This window comes from Dermochelys coriacea, chromosome 1, assembly GCF_009764565.3.
Source record: "Dermochelys coriacea isolate rDerCor1 chromosome 1, rDerCor1.pri.v4, whole genome shotgun sequence".
NCBI classification, from domain to species: domain Eukaryota; kingdom Metazoa; phylum Chordata; order Testudines; family Dermochelyidae; genus Dermochelys; species Dermochelys coriacea.
The window spans coordinates 105689491-105712276 of NC_050068.2; the positions used below are offsets into that span (position 1 = coordinate 105689491).

General features: G+C 46.2%; 1 protein-coding gene across 1 annotated transcript in view; it reads right to left on the reverse strand.

Moving 5' to 3' along the window:
* The window catches only part of NALF1 (NALCN channel auxiliary factor 1), a 795579-nt gene that overhangs the window by 76923 nt on the left and 695870 nt on the right, over positions 1 to 22786 (reverse strand). The gene's annotated exons all lie outside the window — the stretch shown is intronic.

Consider the following 22786-nt stretch of genomic DNA (forward strand, 5'->3'; position numbering starts at 1 on the left):
AACCTCCCTCCAACCTGACCGTTCGCCTTTCAGTAGGACCCGTTGCAGTCTCCCTTTTAACCAATTCCTTATCCACCTTTTGATGTTCATATTGATCCCCATGTGGCACGGTATCAAATGCCTTACTGAAATCTAGGTAAATTAGATCCACTGCATTTCCTTTATCTAAAAAATCTGTTACCTTTTCAAAAAAGGAGATTAGGTTGGTTTGGCACGATCTATCTTTTGTAAAACCATGTTGTATTTTGTCCCATTTACCATTGACTTCAATGTCCTTAACTAATTTCTCCTTCAAAATTTTTTCCAGGACCTTGCATACTACAGATGTCAAACTAACTGGCCTGTAGTTACCCAGATCACTTTTTTTCCTTTCTTAAAAATAGGAACTATATTAGCAATTCTCCAATCATTCGGTACTATTCTTGAGTTTACAGATACATTAAAAATTCTTGCTAATGGGCTTGCAATTTCAGGTGCCAATTCCTTTAATATTCTTGGATGAAGATTATCTGGGCCCCCCGATTTAGTCCCATTAAGCTGTTTCAGTTTCGCTTCTACCTCAGATATGGTAATATCTACCTCTATATCCTCCTTCCCATTTGTCATGCTACCATTATCCCCAAGATCCTCTTTAGCCTTATTAAAGACTGAGGCAAAGTATTTGTTTAGATATTGGGCCATGCCTAGATTATCTTTAACCTCCACTCCATCCTCAGTGTTAAGCGGCCCCACTTCTTCCTTTTTAGTTTTCTTCTTATTTATATGGCTATAGAACCTTTTACTATTGGTTTTAATTCCCTTTGCAAGGTCCAACTCTACTCGACTTTTAGCCTGTCTCACTTGATCCCTACATGTTCTGACCTCAATTAGGTAGCTTTCCTTGCTGATCCCTCCCATCTTCCACTCCCTGTATGCTTTCTGCTTCTTCTTAATCACCTCTCTAAGATGCTTGCTCATCCAGCTTGGTCTACAACTCCTTCCTATGAATTTTTTCCCCTTTCTTGGGATACAGGCTTCCGATAGCTTCTGCAGTTTTGATTTAAAGTAATCCCAGGCCTCCTCTACCTTTAGATCCATAAGTTTTTCAGTCCAATCCACTTCCCTAACTAATTTCCTTAATTTTTGAAAGTCAGCCCTTTTGAAATCAAAAACCCTAGTTGCAGATTTGTTAATCCTTCCATTTAGTTTGAACTGAATTAGCTCATGATCACTAGATCATGATCATGAGCCAAGATTGTCCCCTACAACCATTTCTTCTATGAGGTCCTCGCTACTCACCAAAATTAAATCTAAAATGGCATCCCCTCTAGTCGGTTCACCAACTACTTGATGAAGGAATCCATCAGCTATCGCATCTAGGAAAATCTGAGCCCTATTATTATTACTAGCACTGGTCCTCCAGTCTATATCTGGGAAGTTAAAGTCTCCCATGATCACGCAGTTTCCATTAGTATTTACTTTATTAAAGACATTAAAAAGGGCTGTATCCATATCCAAATTAGATCCCGGAGGTCTATAGCACACCCCAAGCACTATCGTAGGAGAGGCTTTACTAGTTTTCTTCCCCAATGTAATTTTTGCCCAGACAGACTCTGTCTTATCCATTGCATCGCTTCTTATTTCTTTACATTCTACCTCATCATTGATATACAATGCTACTCCACCCCCTTTACCTTTGTTTCTTTCTTTCCTAAAGAGCACATACCCTTCAATACCAGTAGTCCAGTCATGACTACTATTCCACCAAGTTTCTGTTATCCCTATAATATCTGGTTTCACTTCCTGCACCAGTAGCTCTAGTTCCTCCATTTTGTTACCTAGACTCCTCGCATTGGTGTACAAACATCTTAATTTTTGCTGTTTGGCCTCGCTCACATTTTGTACCCTATTAGGCACAGTCATTCTACAGCCAGTATAACCTATTAGACTAGTGTCCACACCGCCCTCACTCCTTATATACATTCTCCTACCCACGGCTGTATCCATTCTTACTTCATCTTCTTCCCTCTCAATGCTAAAATCTGGCGTGGAGATTTTCTGGACATCTCCCATCCATCTCCCCCCAATTCCTAGTTTAAAGCTCTTTTTATCAGTTGTGCCAGCCTCAATCCTAGAAGTCTATTTCCTCCCCTACTGAGATGAAGTCCATCCCGAGAGAACTGACCTCTGTCCATGAATGCCTCCCAGTGGTCATACATCCCAAAGCCCTCCTTATAGCACCACTGCCTAAGCCATCTGTTGACAGTCATAATCTTGTCAGACCTTTGTTGCCCTTCTCTAGGAACAGGAAGGATCCCACTAAAGATCACCTGAGCCTCAATTTCCTTAAGCGTCTTCCCCAGCCTAGCATAGTCTCCCTTAATACTTTCCAGCGAGAATCTAGCCGTATCATTTGTTCCCACATGAAGGATAATTAGGGGATTCTTTCCTGCTCCCTTGAGGATCCTTTTCAACCTCAGGTCTACATCCCATATCTTAGCACCCGGAAGACAGCACACCCTTCTATTCTCAGGATCAGCTCTAGTTACAGGCCTGTCTATTCTTCTTAATAAAGAGTCCCCGATCACATAGACCTGCCTTTTCCTGGTGACAGTGCTCTTCTCCAGTGTCTCCCCTGTTCTCTCTGGCTGCAAGTTCTTTCCATTCCTATTTTCCCTTACAATCTTATTCAACCCATCCTGTATCCTCCTGGGGCTCATATTTGGTGTAGTCTCCCTTGACTCTTCCCCTTTTTCTATAGGGCTAGCCTCTCTTCTCTTCTCCCTTACCCTTCCACCTTCAGCGACTACCTGCTGAGCCCCTTCTTCATTTTCCAACTCTGCAAACCTGTTCCTAAGCTCTATTTCTCCTTCACTAGCCCGTCTTTTTCTCTGCCTGGTTCTTTGAGTCACATGTTTCCACTGACCACTTTCCTCATCCAGTCTCCCCTCAAAATTCCCCAGCCCTGCTTCCATCCATGAGTCTGAGCTTTTCCCTTCAGATACCTCATATCTTTGCTCCATCATCTGCTCAAACCGCTTCCTAAACTCAACAAGACTTTCCACCTGCATCTCCAAACCTCGGATCTTTTCCTCCATCAGCTCTATGAAACGGCATTTCATGCAGACAAAACTCTTACCGGTTCCCCCCTCCAGGATCATGTACATACCACAGCTTCCACATCCAGTCATCCTCAATGTGTCTTTCACTGCAGGAGTCACTCCCACAGCTGCCTCTGTATCTGTCATCTCCTTCCCACTTAAATCCTGTTAATCTGGGAAACACAAGCCACACCAAAAAGACCACCCCCCAGCAAAAGCAAACCCCAAACAAGCACCACAAGTCAAACTCCCCTGTTTAGAGCTCTGTTTGCTAGCTCCTGTACCACTGCAGGTGTCTGTGCTGCTGCCTGACTGGCTGGCTACCTTTATAGGGCCCCTAGTCAGAAGCCCCACCCCCTAGGCAGGGCTCAGCTGCTCTCTCAGCACAAAGCCCCACCCCCTAATCAGGCTCAGCTGCTCTCCCAGCACAAAAGCCCTACACACACACACACACAAATACAAATACTAAAAATACAAAACCAAGTACAACTACCTTCTCCTCCAACAGAACTCCCACTCAAACTCCCCTGTTTAGAGCTCTGTTTGCTAGCTCCTGTGCCGCTGCAGCTGTCTGCAACTCTCCTTACAGTGTGTATGATAAACCCATTGTTTCATGTTCTCTGTGTGTGTATATTAATCTCCCCTCTGTATTTTCCACCAAATGCATCCGATGAAGTGAGCTGTAGCTCACGAAAGCTTATGCTCTAATAAATTTGTTAGTCTCTAAGGTACCACAAGTACTCCTTTTATTATCTAGACAATCCTTGACAGATGTTTGTCCAGCCTGCTCTTAAAAATCCCCAGTGATGGAGACTCTACAACCTCCCTAGGCAATTTTTTCCAGTGCTTAACCACTCTGACAGTTAGGAAGTATTTCCTAATGTACAACCTAAACCTCCTTTGCTTCAACTGAAGCCCATTGCTTCTTGTCATACCCTCAGAGGTTAAGAAGAACGATTTTTCTCCCTCCTCCTTGTAACAACCTTTTATGAACTTGAAAACTGTTATCCTGTCCCCCTCAGTCTTCTCTTCTCCAAATTAAACAAACTCAATTTTTTCAATCTTCGCTCATAGGTCATGTTTTCTAGACCTTTAATCATTTTTGCTGCTCTTCTCTGGACTTTCTCCAATTTGTCCACATCTTTCCTGAAATGTGGCACCCAGAACTGGACACAATACTCCAGCTGAGGCCTAATCAGCATGGTAGAGTGAAAGGGTTAAGAGACAAAGAATTACTTCTCGTGCCTTGCTTACAACACTTCTGCTAATACATCCCAGAATGATGTTTGCTTTTTTTGCAACAGCGTTACACTGTTGACTCATATTTAGCTTGTGATCCACTATGACACCCAGATCCCTTTCTGCAGTACTCCTTCCTAGGCAGTCATTTCCCATGTTGTATGTGTGCAACTGATTATTCCTTCCTAAGTGGAGTACTTTCCATTTGTCCTTACTGAATTTCATCCTATTTACTTCAGACCATTTCTCCAGTTTGTCCAGATCATTTTGAATTTTACTCCTATCCTCCAAAGCACTTGCAACCCCTCCCAGCTCTTTAACCAACCCAGCTCCTCCTGGGACCCTCTCTTCCCCCATCCCCCACACTGCTGATATGATTTTTTTGTTTGTCTCTCTCCTCCAGTTGTTGTTTTTTAATAAAAGAATTGTTTTGGTTTGAAAGCAATCTTTATTCCATTAATTGAATACAAACACAGCCCTGCAAAGCAACAGGCAATTTTCTTACACCTTCACAGTGCATCATCTTCACCAATCACAATCACCCTCAAGTATTACAAACACAGCACTCCCGAGCATAGCAACAAATATTAGTGGCTTTCAGCTTCAAATTGCTGCCTCAAGACATCCCTGATCCTTATGGTCCCGCACTGTTCCCCTGGAATGGTCCTGGTCTCTGGCTGTTCAAATCAGTCTCCAGGCACTGAGCCTCAGTGGTCCAGACCTGAGTGAAGCTTTCACTTTTCCCTTCACAAATATTATGGAGTGTACAGCATGCGGCAATAAGCGTAGGAATATTGTCATCGGCAAGGTCCAGCCTCCCATATAGGCAGCACCAGTGGGCCTTCAAAATGGCCAAAAGCACACTCAACAGTCATTTTGCACTTGCTTAGCCTGTTTTTGAACGTCTCCTTGCTGCTGTCAAGGTTCCCCGTGTATGTCTTCATAAGCCATGGCATTAAAGGGTAGACGGGGATATTTTGACTTCCCCTACGGTGATCTTCTGGTCTGGGAAGAAAGTCCCTGCTTGCAGCTTCCTGTACAGGCCAGTGTTCCAAAAGATGCGCATTATGCACCTTTCCGGACCAGCCTGCGTTAATGTCAGTGAAATGTCCACAATGATCCACAAGCGCCTGGAGAACCATTGAGAAATACCCCTTGTGATTAATGTATTCGGTGGCTAGGTGGTTTGGTGCCAGAATTGGAATATGTGTGCCATCTATCTACATCTATCTGTAGGAATGCATGTCTACAGCCAAGCGCTACGATATAACCGCATTTGCTCCAACCCCTCAGACAGAGACAAACACCTACAAGATCTCTATCATACATTCCTACAACTACAATACCCACCTGCTGAAGTGAAGAAACAGATTGACAGAGCCAGAAGAGTACCCAGAAGTCACCTACTACAGGACAGGCCCAACAAAGAAAACAACAGAATGCTACTAGCCATCACCTTCAGCCCCCAACTAAAACCTCTCCAACGCATCATCAAGGATCTACAACCTATCCTGAAGGACGAGCCATCGCTCTCTCAGATCTTGGGAGATAGACCAGTCCTTGCTTACAGACAGCCCCCCAATCTGAAGCAAATACGCACCAGCAACCACACACCACACAACAGAACCACTAACCCAGGAACCTATCCTTGCAACAAAGCCCGTTGCCAACTCTGTCCACATATCTATTCAGGGGATACCATCATAGGGCCTAATCACATCAGCCACACTATCAGAGGCTCGTTCACCTGCGCATCTACCAATGTGATATATGCCATCATGTGCCAGCAATGCCCCTCTGCCATGTACATTGGCCAAACTGGACAGTCTCTACGTAAAAGAATGAATGGACACAAATCAGACGTCAAGAATTATAACATTCAAAAACCAGTTGGAGAACACTTCAATCTCTCTGGTCACTCGATCACAGACCTAAGAGTGGCTATACTTCAACAAAAAAGCTTCAAAAACAGACTCCAACGAGAGACTGCTGAATTGGAATTAATTTGCAAACTGGATACAATTAACTTAGGCTTGAATAGAGACTGGGAATGGATGAGTCATTACACAAAGTAAAACTATTTCCCCATGGTATTTCTCCCCCCCACCCCACCCCCCACTGTTCCTCTGATATTCTTGTTAACTGCTGGAATTAGCCTACCTGCTTGTCACCATGGAAGGTTTTCCTCCTTTCCCCCCCCTGCTGTTGGTGATGGCTTATCTTAAGTGATCACTCTCCTTACAGTGTGTATGATAAACCCATTGTTTCATTTTCTCTGTGTGTGTGTATATAAATCTCTCCTCTGTTTTTTCCACCAAATGCATCCGATGAAGTGAGCTGTAGCTCACAAAAGCTTATGTTCAATAAATTTGTTAGTCTCTAAGGTGCCACAAGTACTCCTTTTCTTTTTGATTTGAACCCAGGCTTCCAGAAATAAGAGATTAATGACACCAGCCTACCTCCTCCTTTTTGAACAGCTCCATTGTGTGGACAATCTTGCTTTGGCTTAAGAGGGGCTCATTTAAAAAAACTGAAATAAACAACTTTTGTACCAAAAAAGTGTTTGTTTAAAAATGGTTTAATATCACACCTTGAGTCAAACCAGTGCAACTCTGCATGTAGAGAAGCCCATAGAGTTTATAGTGGTAGCCACAGGGTCTACTGTATATTCACCAGCCACTCATGTTTTGAATACCCGTATGGACACTCTTTAGAGAAGTGTTTTGAGGGATTTTCCATCACTATTTTGTTTTCCTTTGACAGTACCCTTCACCTAAGGGCAAGAGACAATATAGTGGCTGACAGCTTGCCGAATAAAAGTTGAACAGAACATGAATTATGGTTAGAAAGAAAGAATGTTATCAGATGTCTCTTTTGAAAAGGTAATAGTTACCTGGATCAATTTATTGCAGAATTATTTTAAAAACTAGTGAAGATTAAAATTCAGCATTTATTGTTTCTTGATTCTGCATAGTCTTTTGCAGTTCTTTTTTCTTTTTTTCACCTGATACGTAATTAAATGAGGCACTTAGAGGTTCATACTGAAGTGCTCTCTCTTGTGACTGCTATTAGGTAATTATGGAAAGATATTGGCACTAATGGCTGTAAACGTTTGGAGCTTTGAGGAGCCTTGCTTGAATATTTTCTCTCTGTGACTACAGACGGTATCAGATTAGATATATTAAAATGGTTTAAACAGAAATATGATCAATAAATTTGATGTAAATGAAATTAAGCTTAGCTGCTTCCTGGCTATTCTCTATCTTGTCTGACAGAGGTCTTAGTGGCATTGTGATACATACTCAAATTATTTTCTGCTTTCGCTGAAGCACATATTCTCTCCAGGATAGAACATCACTGGGAATATGATTTGAAACAGAAGTGATTGTGGTTCTTTTCTGCACATACATAAATGGCATTATGTCAAAACCCCATAGTGAATGCCTGAAATCTTTTGTACAGTCTTCTGAAAATCAGGCCCCTTTACAGTATTTTAAGTTAGGAAAATTTCAATTTTGCCCAAATTTATTGATTTTCTGTTGGGAAAAACAAAACTAAATATTGAATTTTAGCTTGGGTTGATCTAAATAGAAATATTTTGGCATGTGGAACTGAATCAAAATGTTTGATATTCATCTGTGTCTAAGCAACCATAGTGCCTCATGGATGTTGTTGTTTGAGTGACTCATGTCTTGATTATCCTATGTGGTCTAGGTTCCCTGGACTACATCTCCAGTTCACTGGACTACATCTCCCATAGTTCACCAGTCTCTCTTCCGCTTGAATAAATGTAATTCATCATGGGAGTCATGTGACCACAATGCATCATGGGATATACTAGGGTTGGAGGACAATCTCTACTTTTGTGCTTAAATAGTTGGGGTATGATTCTGTGAGGAGTTGGGGGTATGGGTGTCTCTCTCTCTCTCTGTGTACACGTTATGGTAACTTTAAATCACCTTTGTGCCCTCCTGATCCTGGGCTGGCAGCTCCCAGCTGGTCCAGAAAATCTTAGGGAAACAGCATATCCTGGCATCTCTGCTGTGGCCATACACCCAGCATTCCCCTCCTATCCCCAGTCCTGCCTCTGGCATTCCTCTCGTACCAGGGTTTCTAAGGGGGCCCCTAAGAGGCAGCTTTAAGCTGTCTTCCCCATTGCTTACACTGGGGGAACCAATGGATATGGGACATTTATGGCACCTCCTTTTCATGGTGCTCTTGTCCTTTTACTCTAGGGGGAAGAGTGACAGTGAGGATCTCACCACAGGAATTTGATTTCTCTCCACTCACACAACACTACTATATAAATCAAGGAAGAGATGAAATTATTCTAAAGTGATTGTAAACATTTCAATTCCTCCCAGAAACAGGCAAAGAGTTAAGGCTCTAATTGGTGTATGGTACTAGCTGTAGATATTCAAGAATCTTCAAGTAGCGAGTGACCTTTCATATTACAGGCCAGATTTTAATCTCAGATAGATTTCTGAAGGCAAAATTTATAGCTATGGACATCCACTACTGACTCATTGTACGATGCTCATATATATGGAATTTTTTTAGTAGCAATTATCTGAATTACAAAGCAATGTGCACTATAAAGCCAACATTAAATGTGTACTGTATTTGATGCAATCCTAACTGGGTTTGAAATTTAACTCTGAATTTTTGCAGTTTGATGTTATATAATCATTTTGTGACAAATTCAAACCCATGAAATGAAATCCATGTCTTACTGTCCCATTTTTGTTCTTTATTTCAGTACTTGATATTTGATATAAAAAGTAAAAGTTCTGAGACTGTTTCCAGTTTACATTTTCTAAGGGCTTGGTCTACCTGTTGAGTTAGTACACAGAAAAGCCTTGTTGCAAATCTACTGTGCTCTAGCCCGCTGTTGTGGACTCTGTGACTGCACACTAAAAGTTTGTAGTCTGCGCCCACCTACTGCTGTTTCAAATGTGGAGACCAAGCCCCAATTTAGGATTTTTTTATTTCTTTAAAAAATAATTTTGGAGCAATCTTAGTACATAATTTTCAGTATGATTCTCAGAGAAAAATGCACCCTTTTGGAAGCTAAAAATAACAAATTTCAATAGAAATGGTATTGCAAATACCATATTAAAATATTCTCAAACTTTTCGTTCAGAGCCTAATTTTTCAGCTACCTCTAATTTTGCATTTTCACTATTCTGTCTTTAGTTTCAGTTATTTTTTATTTATTGTTCAGTGTAGATAAGATGCCCATAATACAGGCTCCGAGCACATGTATAAAACACAGACTGTAGTGCATTGGCAGTCATCCCTCCACATCAGGCTCGGAGGGAAGCCACTCTGCTTCACTGCGCTACAGCAATCAGAAGTCAATTAGCAGGGGAATTAGCAGCTCCTAGCTACACTCACCAGTCTATAGCCCTGGTTCTTTGAGCGGACCCAAGCAACAAGCTGTTTTTAGCCGAGCTGCCTGGCTAGGGAAGACAGCAAACAGTCTACTGCTCTACCCCCCTGGGTGGGGCAGAGCAGGGAGCAATTTTTAGCCAAAAGCCTGCTTGCTAGGGCAGACAGCAAATAAAATTGAGTGCTCTGGTCTTCTGTGCAGGGAAGAGCAAGGAGCAGTCTTTAGCGGCAGCCTTCAGGCTGGAGCCAGTAACAACTAAACACAGGCCATCTGGCATAAGGTGAGCAGGACACCACGCCAGAGTTGTTGTTAGTGGCAGGGGATAGGGGGACCTGAGCCCACCCTACTTCACCAGGTGCCATCCAGGGTCCTAACAATGGTGAATGATCTCGCCACCGAGTCAGCTGGGATCCCCTGAAACATACTGACGTCTTCTGGAAACACCACTGTACTAAAGTCTGATTTCCCCTGGGTAACTTCCTACTTCACTTTTCTGGTGCAGCTCCATAGTCTGTGGGTCCTCAGTCTCTTTGTTGTATGCAGCACCTGGCAGTCCTGGAAGCACCCCTCCACAGTTGGTCCCCAGACAGCATTCCCAGCAACTTTTCCCTGTGGTCAGTCTCCTCTGGAGTCAGGGCAGTGCATGGCTTGGGGTTTGGTCCAGAGTCTTGCAGATGTAAGCAGGGGAATAGTCCCGCTATTGTGGGGAACTTTCCTGGCTTCTGTACTACCCCAGTGAAGTGGGATAGCGAAAGGATCTGAGTCCCTGCTCCCACTTCCTTTACCCAGTGGCCTCCCTGCCCTTGAGGGCTCCCCTTCCACTCTCCTGTCTGGCAGAGTCCTCGTAACCCCAACAAGGCTGGGCCCAGGATTCCTGGGGGGCTCGACCCCCAACCCTGCTGTGGTCACCTAGGATAGGGGCTAGGGCGTCCCCACTCCAGGGTACTCTCTCTGCCCTGGCCACTTCTCTGACCTACTGACCATTACATTCAAGTTAAAGCAAATGCAAGCTATTTAATCAAAAATTAATTTTAAAAAGAATAACGAAAAATGGAAAAGATTAAAGGAAACACACCAACCCGCTATGTGGCAGGGAACATCACAAACAGTGTCTCTTGAATGTCAGGGCAGTTCACAGTCTGTTCCTTGTAAGTCCCAGGCCTTCTTCTCAGGCCCTGGCTGTGCTGCAGGGATGCTGTGGGTTGGACACTTGCTCTGGTGGTGGCCACACGCTCTCAGGCACTAAATGGTAGGACCCTTCTTCCCAGTTTTGCCCCTGCCCTGTCGGGGTTACGATCCAAACCTGGCCTGCAGAGCCTCTTGGCTGAGGCGTCTCCCTGTGCTGGGCCTGCTGCCCAGGGTCCCCCTCGGTCTTCCCAGCTGCTCACCACACCCAGCTCTGGACTGCTCCAGCCCCAGCTCCACCACTGTGTCTCTGCTGCTCTGCCTCCAGCTCCCTGGGCTGCTTCTTTGGTCCCACTGGCTCTGGTTGCTGCAGCTCTGCTCCCAGGACAGGTCTGCTTTGCAGGCTGCTTCTGTGACTCTGCTCCCAGCACTGAGCTGCTTCCTGGGCTGCTTTTCTGGCCCCTCTGGCTCTGGTTGCTGCAGCTCTCCTCCCAGGGCAAGACTGCTCTCTCTGGGCTGTGCCTCTGGCTTTGGGACTGCAGCTCTGCTCTCTCTGGGCTGCTTTTTGGTCCCTCTGGATCTGGCACAGCTCTGCTTCCCATCTCAGCTCGGGCCCCTGCTTTCTCCTTAGCTCAGCCCCACTCTGTCTGACCCAGGCAAATCCAGCTCACCCAGAGAACGGGACCTCCCTGGCCTCCTGACTCTCTGAATAGCCTGCCCACCCTGTCATTCAGGATCTCCCCATTGTTCCTGGGGACTATCAGTCTCAGGGTCCTGGTTTCCCATAAACCCTTCCCCTTTACTGGGAGCTAGCCAACCAAAACACCCCCACTGAATGTTAGTAAGGGGGCAATAGTCCCCTTACACAGAGGGCTAGACATGTCTGTCTCCTTCCCTGGCTCTGGCCCACCTGAGCTGGGGGCCCCACTTTTTATCCTTCCGGTCCTTCCATTCTGCTTCCGGCATGGTGAGCGGGGCTGGTTTGGCTCTGCCCCCTAGGGGGAGTGGAGTTGGCCCTACCCATTGGGCTCTGAGAGAGGTCACTCCACCTCATTACACAGACAATATTAAACAAAATGAACTCCAGCTCCAACTGTGTCTAATGTCCCATAATCTCCCATTGCTATCATCAAAACATTTCCTGTGTGATCCTTTCTTCTCAGGATGCACAAACCTCACCACCTTTCTGTAGCATTAAAAAAAACTCATGAAAGATCCCCAAGAAATGGATAAAAGACTATTATCTCTCCACACTGAGAGTCAATGGCTTGTTTGCTGTTTCATTCAGAACAGATAATCACAATGATAATCTTCTACCTACACAGTATGGAGAGGGGCACAGAGGGACATTGCGGAGGGTGCACAATGGAAGCATCTTAATTGTGGATCATTTTGTCTGCACCTTTGTAGATCTCCTTTTGCTCCAAAACCCTGTGGTTGGTTTAGATGTAGGAGGTGGTTGATTGGTATAAATGAGCCAGCCTGGGCTCATCTGAACTGTGAATTAAAATATAACAAGATTGAGATGAAGCCAGCTCATTTTTTCTTATTTCATGTTATGTAACTTACTAAAATTATCAGTGTTTTCCCCCCCCCCCATTTTACAGGAAGAAAACCCTTTAACAGCTTCATCTACACCACCTGTCTGACAGCTTTGCCTGTGAAACTATGAGTTTCCAATTAATCTAAACTATATTAATTTGCTTCTAATATCATCAAAATGTGAAAATCAAATAAAGTATTATATGTATTGCAGCCTAGTAGCACAGTGTAAGAGCGCATTGACATCAGCATGTTCATTATCTGGTAGCATGGTAAGGCACCTGGAAAATTAAGGCAAATATGTAGGTTATGTGGTGGGCTCACTCCCTTCCATTCCTTCTTGTTTCTTTCCTTTGGGATGGCAGATGAATACAACTTTGAAATTGCCCTGTGCAATTCCTATTGAAACCAATATACCTAAATGAACTGTCTGCTTGGTGCTAAGGCACAGGATCTGCTGACTGCAGGGAGCTGAAGATTTGGAAGTGGTACGATCAGAATCTATGTCTGGATTTCTACTGTCAAGTTCTCATTAGCATTACATTAATAATGGCTGTATGGAGTCAGACTCCTACTGATAAAACAGGCTGGCAAAGTTAGCACCAATACAGTTAAGATTATTATAATGTTGCTCTTTCTTCATGGTGCAGAGGGCTCCATGTGCAGCAACATTTGTGTGGTTCTTCAGCACAGGGTGGGTGGGGAAGCCAGATTTGGAGAGGGACCTGCAAGTGTTGTTTACCTCAGTGCAGAATGGACAGCAGCCCCACTCAGACACACCGTACCTCTGCATGGACAGGTAGTGGGGTACATGGTGGGAGCAGGGCTGGGGAGGGGAAAAGCCAGAAATACCACTATGCAAATGTATAGGGCTGTTTTGCCATTCAGGGCAGCTGGATGCAGGGAGTTGAGGGCTACTGCAGCCTCAGGGAAGCCTGCAGTACTTGATGCAAGGTAGCATCTCAGCCTCTCTGCAGCCTAGGGTGGAGGGTTTCTTCTCCAGAGTCCCTCAAGATGAGCAATAGAGAACAGACTTCTACTCTGCTTGTGTGCCAATTTTCTGGATTCTGTCATCGTGGTTTCTCATTTTTGGAATGAAAAAGATAAATTCCTTGTTTCTTTTTCTTTTTCCCTACCTGATCTATATTATTTCCTCACTTCCCTGGCAATTCCATTTCCTACTCTCAAGCTCTTTTTGGGTGCTGTTTGATGTTACAGCTCTAATATGGGGGAAAATGGTGTGTTGGACCTGATTTTCAAAGTTAGACACAAACAGTTGACTCCATATGATTTATGGATGCCTAATTTATATGTTTGCATGATCAATTTGAATAAGCATATTGGGTATTTTCACACTAACTGGCCACATGAACGTAGCTAATTTGCATGTTCACTTCAGGTATTTACGCAGTTCAAGCAGGCATAAGCAAATGTATGTGTGCAATTGTGTACTCCAGGCACTTTGTTTTGAGACGATTAAAAAAAAAAGACACATGCTCAGTAAATGGATTCAAATTTCATGGATGAACTCCTCATAGAAAACAGACACAAAAATGTAACATGAAAGCACTCAAAGGAAAGCCTGAAATATAGGGAATAATGTCCCACATAAGGATAATAAATGCTTCACAGTTATGAAATAAACTTAGCTTATAACAACTATAAGAGCATTGCCACTGCAATTTACACAGGCACTTAATACATTATTTCTCTGAAAGTGTTCTGTGGAAAAATAAACTGACAACATTGCTGGATGGCTGAATTGGTTGTCTAAGAAAACTCTAAACATATTCAGTGGCAAAAGAAATGACGTACATTTCATAACAGCAGGCAGCCAAAGACATAGACAGCTGACTCAAGCAGATGCACTTAATGATGTGTCAGTTGTCAACGGGGTACCACAATAACCTCTGTAATAAACACCACAATAATCTCAGCATCTTTCATTTATATGTGCATGTATTCTTGACTGAATAATTTCACTTAATCTCTAGCACAGAAAGTGTTTTCCCAAAGCCACAGTGATACATACTGGTGATGCTAAAGTAAGAGCAGGTCAGTTATCTTTTAGGTTAGCTACACTAAGGAGAGAGTTCCTTGGCTGGAATTTACAATTCCCAAAGCCTGATTAAAAGGAGTTACTTTTAAAAAATTCTTACTAAAGAAAGAAGATGAACCTTGCAAATAGTACTGAGATGTAGAAACATAGCAGGGATTTCACCAAGTGAAATTTTGATCTGACAAACAGCAATGCACCAAGATAAAGGACTATATACCAGCTTACACCATTAGAACTAAATTGGTTTCCTAAACTAATTCAGTTATTTTGGTGCAAATCTGCATGTAGATACCCTTATTTTGGAAGAAAAGTAGATAATGTTGATTTAGTTAAAGTTGGTAACAAGTAGAACTGGTCCTACAAAAAACTTCAAGATTTCAACAGTTCTTCATCCTGAATTGGGATGGAAAGCCAAAATTTCAAAATTTAGTGTGAAATGAAATTCTGCCAAAAGATTTAGTTTTGGGTCAATCAAAACATTTAATTCTGATAAATTCAAAACATTTTATTTTGCTTTGTTTAAATTTTATTTAAAATATTTAGATACAATATATTTTGAAATGACAAGTGATTTGAAACAAAATAAATCAAAACTTTTCATTCCAAAGTTGACAAAATGATACATTTTGAAATTTTCTAAAAAAAAATTTCTTTAAAATGTTGTTGAAATCAATACAGTTTTATGAAAAAAAATTCAGTTTCATCGAAAGAGCATTGTCCAATGGAAAACTTTTCTGACAATTTTTTTCCAACAAGCTCTGGTAAGAAGCTAACTAATTACATTCATTTCAGCCACTTTCATACCAAAAAGAAGCTAATTAATTACATTGATTTCAGCCACTTTCATCAATTCAGATGAATCAATTTCAGCCACTTTCATCATTCAGACTTGCATCAAAATTACTAAATTGTTTTTAACTGGCACCTTTCGTTATTTTGGTGCAAGGTTTACGTGCAGACAACACACAGAAGCAAAGATATTAGGGTCTGGTTCTCATTTACATTAATGCTCCTTCATGCCACTATGGCAAAGTAAGGAGATATAGTATAAATGAGAATCAGGACCATTTATTTTTAAACCAATATAGGTACAAATTTTACAGAGAATATTACGAAATGTGCCAAAGAAACCCAACCTTTATTTTATGTGAATGTGGGAAGAATTTCTTTTCCCTCTCCTCTACCTCTGGACAACAGAAGTGGAACTTCAAGATTTTAATTCTTCCTTTGTCAGTTATACAACAGTCATTTCTCTCTGTTCTCCAATGTCCCAGACTACATTTTTGCTATCCCTTTCATCTCATACTGGATTCTGATTGGCTTTCACCATAGCTTTCTTTCCCACTATTAGAAAAATGGACCCAAAAATTGACACATACAACACAATGGGCCAGATCATGAATTCCTTATTCATACTAGTGAGCAGTTACTCATATAAATAGCTTCATTCATTTAATGGGATTACTTACAAATAACTGACTGTTGACCTACTGAAGTCAACGGCTCATAATCTGACCCTAAGGATCCAACTATAATAAATTTCCATACCTATTAGCTTATAGAAACATCACAAACCTCTTAGGCTCTGAAGCTGCGCAGATCTGAAAAGAAAAAAAACCTCTCCTTTCCTATAGCTATCTAAAAAAGAAAAGCAGTACTTGTGGCACCTTAAAGACTAACAAATTTATTTGAGCATAAGCTTACGTGAGCTACAGCTCACTTCATCGGATGCAGCTGGCTGGGGAAGACGTGGCAGCACTGGAAGGTGGTATCTCCCCTCCACGGGAGTCCCTCTCCTCCAAGGCCCCCGACGCTCCATCTCAAACCTCAGTGTGCCCCGAGGCAACAGTCGCGTCAGGTGGCAGCGGGGAGAATCCCGGGGTGGCGGAAACTGATCTCCCATCAATATACGAGGAGATTGAGGCCCTGGGTCTGACCCCGGTCACCCAGGGGGAGGACGACCCTATGCCAGTGGGCCTCGATATTGGCGACTTCACTCTAGCCCCCCTTTCCCCATGCTCCCTCCCCCTAACCGTTGTTTCCGCTCCCACCTCCGAGGGGCCCCTGGACTCCTCCATCAACCCGGCTATAGATGGCACCCCACTGAGGGCCGCCAAACCTGTTGAGGCGACGGCCAGTGCCACGCGGCCAGGACCTGAGCCACCAGGGGCACCCATCGTTGGTGAGGAGCATTCGACCTCCTTCCCGGGAGAGGGCCCTATAGGAGAGAGTCCACCCCCTGATGCCGTGGCTGCCAAATCCAACATAGAGCCTGCGCCCGGCATCACTGAGAGCCCTCTCCCCACCCAAAATCTCACCTCTAACCTTGCCCCTGCCCCTGTCCCTATCCTGTCCACATCCCGAGATATTATTGCCGTCCCTGGGGCTGTCTCCTTCCCCTTGCCAACAGATGACCCCCAGGGAGCGGCCTTTGTGTTTACCCATCCCGACCTACCAGGAGCTGCTGTCTTCCCTCCGCTGCCCCCTATCGTCCCAGCATTTAAGCCAACTTATCAGGAGCCCTGTCGGGGGTCCACACCCTGTCTGCCCGTCTAGGTGGGCCATGGGGCTGTACCAAGGGCCCCGTCGGGGAGTAATCAGGAGACCGTAACCCCAGCCCCCCATGCACTGCGAGAGGAGTTGCGGGAGTTTCTAGAAGACGTCCGTGGCTCCTGCAACAAAGTACAACTTGCTCTCCAGCAATGGCGGGGACTTTCATCAAATCCTCCGGGCCGCAAGGGCCCTCATGGGGGAGGGTAAAAGGACCGGGAGGCAGGGCGCCACGGACTATCAGCGGGTCCGCCTCTTCCGTGACTCCTTACTCACCTACGGGGTAGGTCACGGACTGCTGCACGAGCGTCCCGCGAGCGTCCCTGCCGGTGAGGATCCCCCCCAGCCCTCCTCCTGGCACCTCTTACCATCGCAACGTTGAACACCCGTGGCTGTAGGATGGGTCTCCGCAGGTCCCAGGTGCTCTCCTTCCTCCGGGAGGGGGGGTCCTCTGTGGTTTTCCTGCAGGAGACCCATACGGATCCGACCGCCAAAGACAGCTGGCGGCTGGATTGGGGGGACAGGGTCTACTTTAGCCATCTCACAGTTCATACGGCTGGATTGGCGACCCTGTTCTCCCCCGACCTACAGCCCGAGGTGCTGGGGGTCGCCAAGGCTGTGCCGGGTCGCCTGCTGCACCTCCGGGTCCGCATGGAGGGGCTCATAGTCAACCTCGTCAACATCTATGCCCTGGCAGTGAGCCCGGAGCGGCTAAAATTCTATCAGCAGTCGTCCGCCTTCCTCGGCACCTTGGATCCCCATGAGTCCCTGGTCCTGGGAGAGGACTTTAACATCACCCTTGAGGAGCGGGACGGCTCGGGGACCGAGCAGAGCCCGGCCGCTGTCGCCGTCCTTCAGGAGATAGTCGAACACCACTCCCTGGTGGACGTCTGGCGCGACCACCACCCGGATGACACTTCCACGTTCATCTTTGTCCAGGTGGAGGCCCATCGGTCGCGCCACTCCCGGTTGGACCGCATTTATTTACCACGCTTTCATCTTTCACGAGCCCACTCCTCCAGCATCCGGCCGGCCCCATTTTCTGACCATCATATAGCCACCGTGACAGCCTCCCTCTGCGCGGAGAGGCCAGGGCTGGCCTATTGGCATTTTAACAACAGCTTGCTGGAGGATGTGGGCTTCGTGGCATCCTTCCGGGAGTTCTGGCTGGCCTGGCGAGGGCAGCGGCATGCCTTTCCCTCGGCGCAGTGGTGGTGGGACCTAGGGAAGGTGCGCACCCAGCTCTTCTGCTGTGACTACACCCGGGGCGCCAGCCGACGGAGGGATGTGGCGATAGAGCAGTTGGAACGGGAGATCTTAGAGCTGGAGAGGCATCTGGCCGCCAGCCCCGAGGATCCACCCCTCTGCGGAGCGTGCCGGGAGAAGCGGGAGGAGCTCCGGACCCTCGAGGACCATCAGGCCTGGGGTGCCTTTGTTCGATCCCGCATCCGTCTCCTTCGGGAGATGGATCGCGGCTCCCGCTTCTTCTACGCCCTGGAGAAAAAGAGGGGGGCTAAAAAACATGTCATCTGCCTACTTGCAGAAGATGGCACCCCCCTCACAGATCCGGTGGAGATGTGCGGGAGGGCGAGAGCCTTCTACGCAAGCCTTTTCTCCCCAGATCCGACCGATCCTAACGCTTGCAGAGTGCTCTGGGAGGAGCTCCTGATGGTCAGCACGGGCGACCGAGACCGGCTAGAGCTGCCTCTCACTCTGGCCAAGTTCTCGGAAGCCCTCCGTCGCATGCCCACCAATAAATCTCAGGGCATGGACGGACTGACCGTGGAGTTCTACCGCGTGTTCTGGGACGTCCTGGGCCCAGACCTAGTCACCGTCTGGGCCGAGTCTTTGCAGAGCAGGGTCCTCCCTCTTTCGTGCAGGCGAGCCGTGCTCGCCTTATTGCCGAAGAAGGGGGACCTCCGCGATTTACGAAATTGGCGTCCCGTCTCGCTCCTCAGCACGGACTACAAAGTCGTGGCCAAAGCCATCTCTCTGCGGCTAGGGTCCATGCTGGCGGACGTGGTCCACCCAGACCAGACCTACACCGTCCCGGGCCGCAGCATCTTCGACAACCTATATCTGGTCCGGGACCTATTGGAACTTGGGTGTAGGGATGGTCTGTCGTTCGCCCTCCTGTCCTTAGATCAGGAGAAGGTGTTCGACAGGGTGGATCACGGGTATCTCCTGAGCACTCTGCAAGCGTTTGGCTTCGGACCCAAGTTTGTGAGTTTTCTCCGGGTGCTGTATACTTCCGCAGAGTGTTTGGTCAGGCTCAACTGGACCCTGACCGAACCGGTGAGCTTCGGGCGAAGAGTACGGCAGGGGTGCCCCCTCTCGGGCCAGCTGTACGTTCTGGTGATCGAGCCCTTCCTCTGTCTCCTCCGAAGGAGGTTAACAGGGTTGGTGCTGTGGGAGCCGGAGCTGCGGCTGGTCCTGTCAGCGTACACTGATGACATGCTCCTCGTGGTCCAGGACCTGGGTGACTTGGCGCGGGTGGAGGCTTGCCAGGCCATGTATTCAGCAGCCCCATCCGCGCGGGTCAAATGGGTCAAGAGCTCTGGCTTGGTGGTAGGGGACTGGCGGCAGGCGAGCTCCCTCCAACCCGCGCTTCAGGCCATCCTGTGGAGCACGGGTCCGCTGCTCTATCTGGGCATTTACCTTTCTGCCACGCATCCCTCTCCGCCGGAGAACTGGCAGTATTTAGAGGGAGAGCGCTGGTGCTTAATCAACTAGTCCTGTCCATGCTCTGGTACCGGCTCAACACCCTGGTCCCAGCCCCGGGTTTCCTGGCCAACCTCTGGACATCGATTCTGGAGTTCTTTTGGTCAGGACTACACTGGGTCCCTGCAGGGGTTCTCCATCTACCTCTGGAGGAGGGAGGGCAGGGCCTAAAATGTCTGCTAACTCGGGTCCATGTCTTCCGCCTCCAGACCCTGCAGAGGCTCCTTTATGGTGCAGGTAGTCCGGCGTGGAGCATACTGGCGCACGCCTTCCTGCGCCGCTTCCGAGGGCTCCGATATGACCGGCAGCTCCTTTATCTCCATCCGAGAGGTCTTCTGTGAGACCTCTCCAGGCTGCCGATCTTCTACCAGGACCTCCTCCGGACCTGGAAACTCTTTTCAATGACCAGGTCCATGGCGGCCACCGAGGGGGCAGATCTCCTCGTGGAACCCCTGCTACACAACACCCAGCTTCATGTGCAGGTGGCGGAGTCCCGCTCGGTGCGCCAGAGGTTGATCCTGGCAGAGGTCACAAGAGTCGGAGACCTCCTGGACTATGACCGGGGAGACTGGCTGGATCCCCTGACACTCGCTCAGCGCATGGGGCTTTCCAGACCTTGTACTCCCCGGGGCATAGTTCAGGAGATGAAGGCCACTCTACCGCCTGCTGCTCGGGTTCATCTCGACCGGGTCCTGCACGAGGGAACGCCCCGTCCACCTGCTACCCCAGGCCCGCCGGACCTTTTAATTGGACCCCTGCCCCGTGGACCCAACTGACCCCTTCACCCCTTCACTAGAAGCCAGCTGCACGAGATGCAGCCGGTCTGCTTTCAAACCATGCCAAGAAAACATCTATATACGCTCATGCTCCACACCCTTCACACCCTCACCCTTGTGTCCCGCCCCGATACAAAATGGCGAGACCTCCTGCCACCTGTGGAGGGTGAGGAGCCCCGTGCACCAGCTTATATTCCATCTTAGTACCGAGGCCCGCCGGGGATGTCAGTTGGCGGCTCCTTCACGGAGCCGTGAGCACAGGCGTATACTTGGCACCGTTCACTTCAATCCCAGACACCTGCCCCTTTTGCGGTGTGAGGGATACCCTGGCACATGTATACTTGGAGTGTGCCAGGCTGCAGCCCCTATTCCGGCTCCTCACCAATGTTTTATTAAGTTTTTGGTTGCACTTCTCGCCTCACCTTCTCATTTATGCACTCCCTATCCGTGGCCCCACAAAGTCACGGGATCTCCTGGTCAACCTCCTCCTGGCCCTAGCTAAAATGGCCATCTACAAAACCAGAGCGAGGAGCTTGGCTGATGGAGTCTCCTGTGACTGTGGGGCCTATTTCCGATCCTCGGTCCGTTCACGTATCCGGGCAGATTTCCTCTGGGCGGCGTCCTCTGAGTCCCTTGACGCCTTTGAGGAGCAGTGGGCGCTGTCCGGGGTTCTCTGCTCGGTGTCCCCGTCCGGTTCCCTTCGTTTGACCCTTTGACCACACTCCTGTCCCTGTTATTTCATTAGTTGTCCCCCAGAATTTTTTGGGTATCTAGGTCCTGTGGATCCCCCTTTTAGGCCGTGGGGGATCCTTTAGCAGTGGATGAGCTTCACCCACCCACTTCCCGGATCCCAATAAGACTACTTTTCTATAGCCATCTGGCCTTGCACCGTCACAAGTTCAGATGTGTGAAAATGTTGAAAGCTACCCCTTTTGTGGAAGCACGGTTAGTGATGAAAGGGAACAGGATATTTGCTTTTTCACCCCTGGTGTAATGTTCACCTTTCTTTTCTCAGGACTGTTCTGTTACTGCTCTACAAAGAAAACTTGAAGCATGCTGTTCACCCATGAGTTGAACTCTGGAATTTCTTCTCTCTAGGATTTATTTTTGAAAATGCCAATTCAAGGTGGTAGCAATGCTTCACTTATAGTTAAGACAGTTAAAATGCCCAGTTTATGGGTGGTCCAAAGAAACCTCTTTATTAACTAAGGGTACCACAAAGTACACTCTCAACTGTACAACTCATTTCGTTCAATACCAACACACATTTAAAATGCCTGGCAGATTTAGCTTACATACTGAACCAGATAATGATTAAAGATTGTGCTTTCCTACCATATTGAAAGACTTTCTGTGTATTACAACAATGATGCACAGTACAGGACATTTCCCCTATTTGATTAGTGTAGACTGAATCACTAATTCTTCTATGTCTCTGAGCAAAACTAGGAACACTTAGAACATATATGATTTTTTAATTTTTATGATTTGCATACATTTGGAAGGGATTGTTTTAAAATGTCATTTCAACAAAGATGTGAAGATTACATTGTTGGAAAACAACTATTAATCTGTGGTACAATGTCTCATGAAGTCCTCTACATAGCACTTGAGATTCTAATGCAAATTTCAGAAGACAAAAAACTTTTAATTATTCAGTGTTGGCTAATACATATTCACAGTTAACCACAACATACTTCCACTTTTTATGCACATTATCTAGCTTTCCAGATTTTGTATTTTATTTATATATTGAACTAATTACTAAACACAGTCAAATATGCAAAGTCACCATCCTAAATTTTTACCTTTTCCCAGAATGACTATTATTTTCCCATTAGTCATATTGTCACAATCAAGAATTTGTCAGATTATGCTCTGATTAATGGATTTTTTTTTGCTGTTAGACTGAATAAGCACACAGCAGCAATCATTGTGGAAAGTGACCTCCTCCAATTTTTCTTGAAAAATTATGTCTCATCAACTGTACAGCATTTTCCCCAGGAATCAAGAGACAGTATAGCCTACATTTTCAGAAAGTGTGTTTAATGTCTTTTTTCAAATGTGTCTAATCTGTGTCCACCGTTACTGTAATGCAGTATACTACTCTGCTAATCGCATGTGCAAATGAACAATTAGACATATAATTGGACATTTGTGAATGCAGTTATCTCATCTGTGCATGCAGTCATTTGACCATCCACACAAATGAGGAGTTTGATTTTGCTCCCATTACAGGCACTGGTAAATTTTCCATCTTTCAGTTGGTCCCAGATTATGTAAGAAGTGTAAAATTGCACCC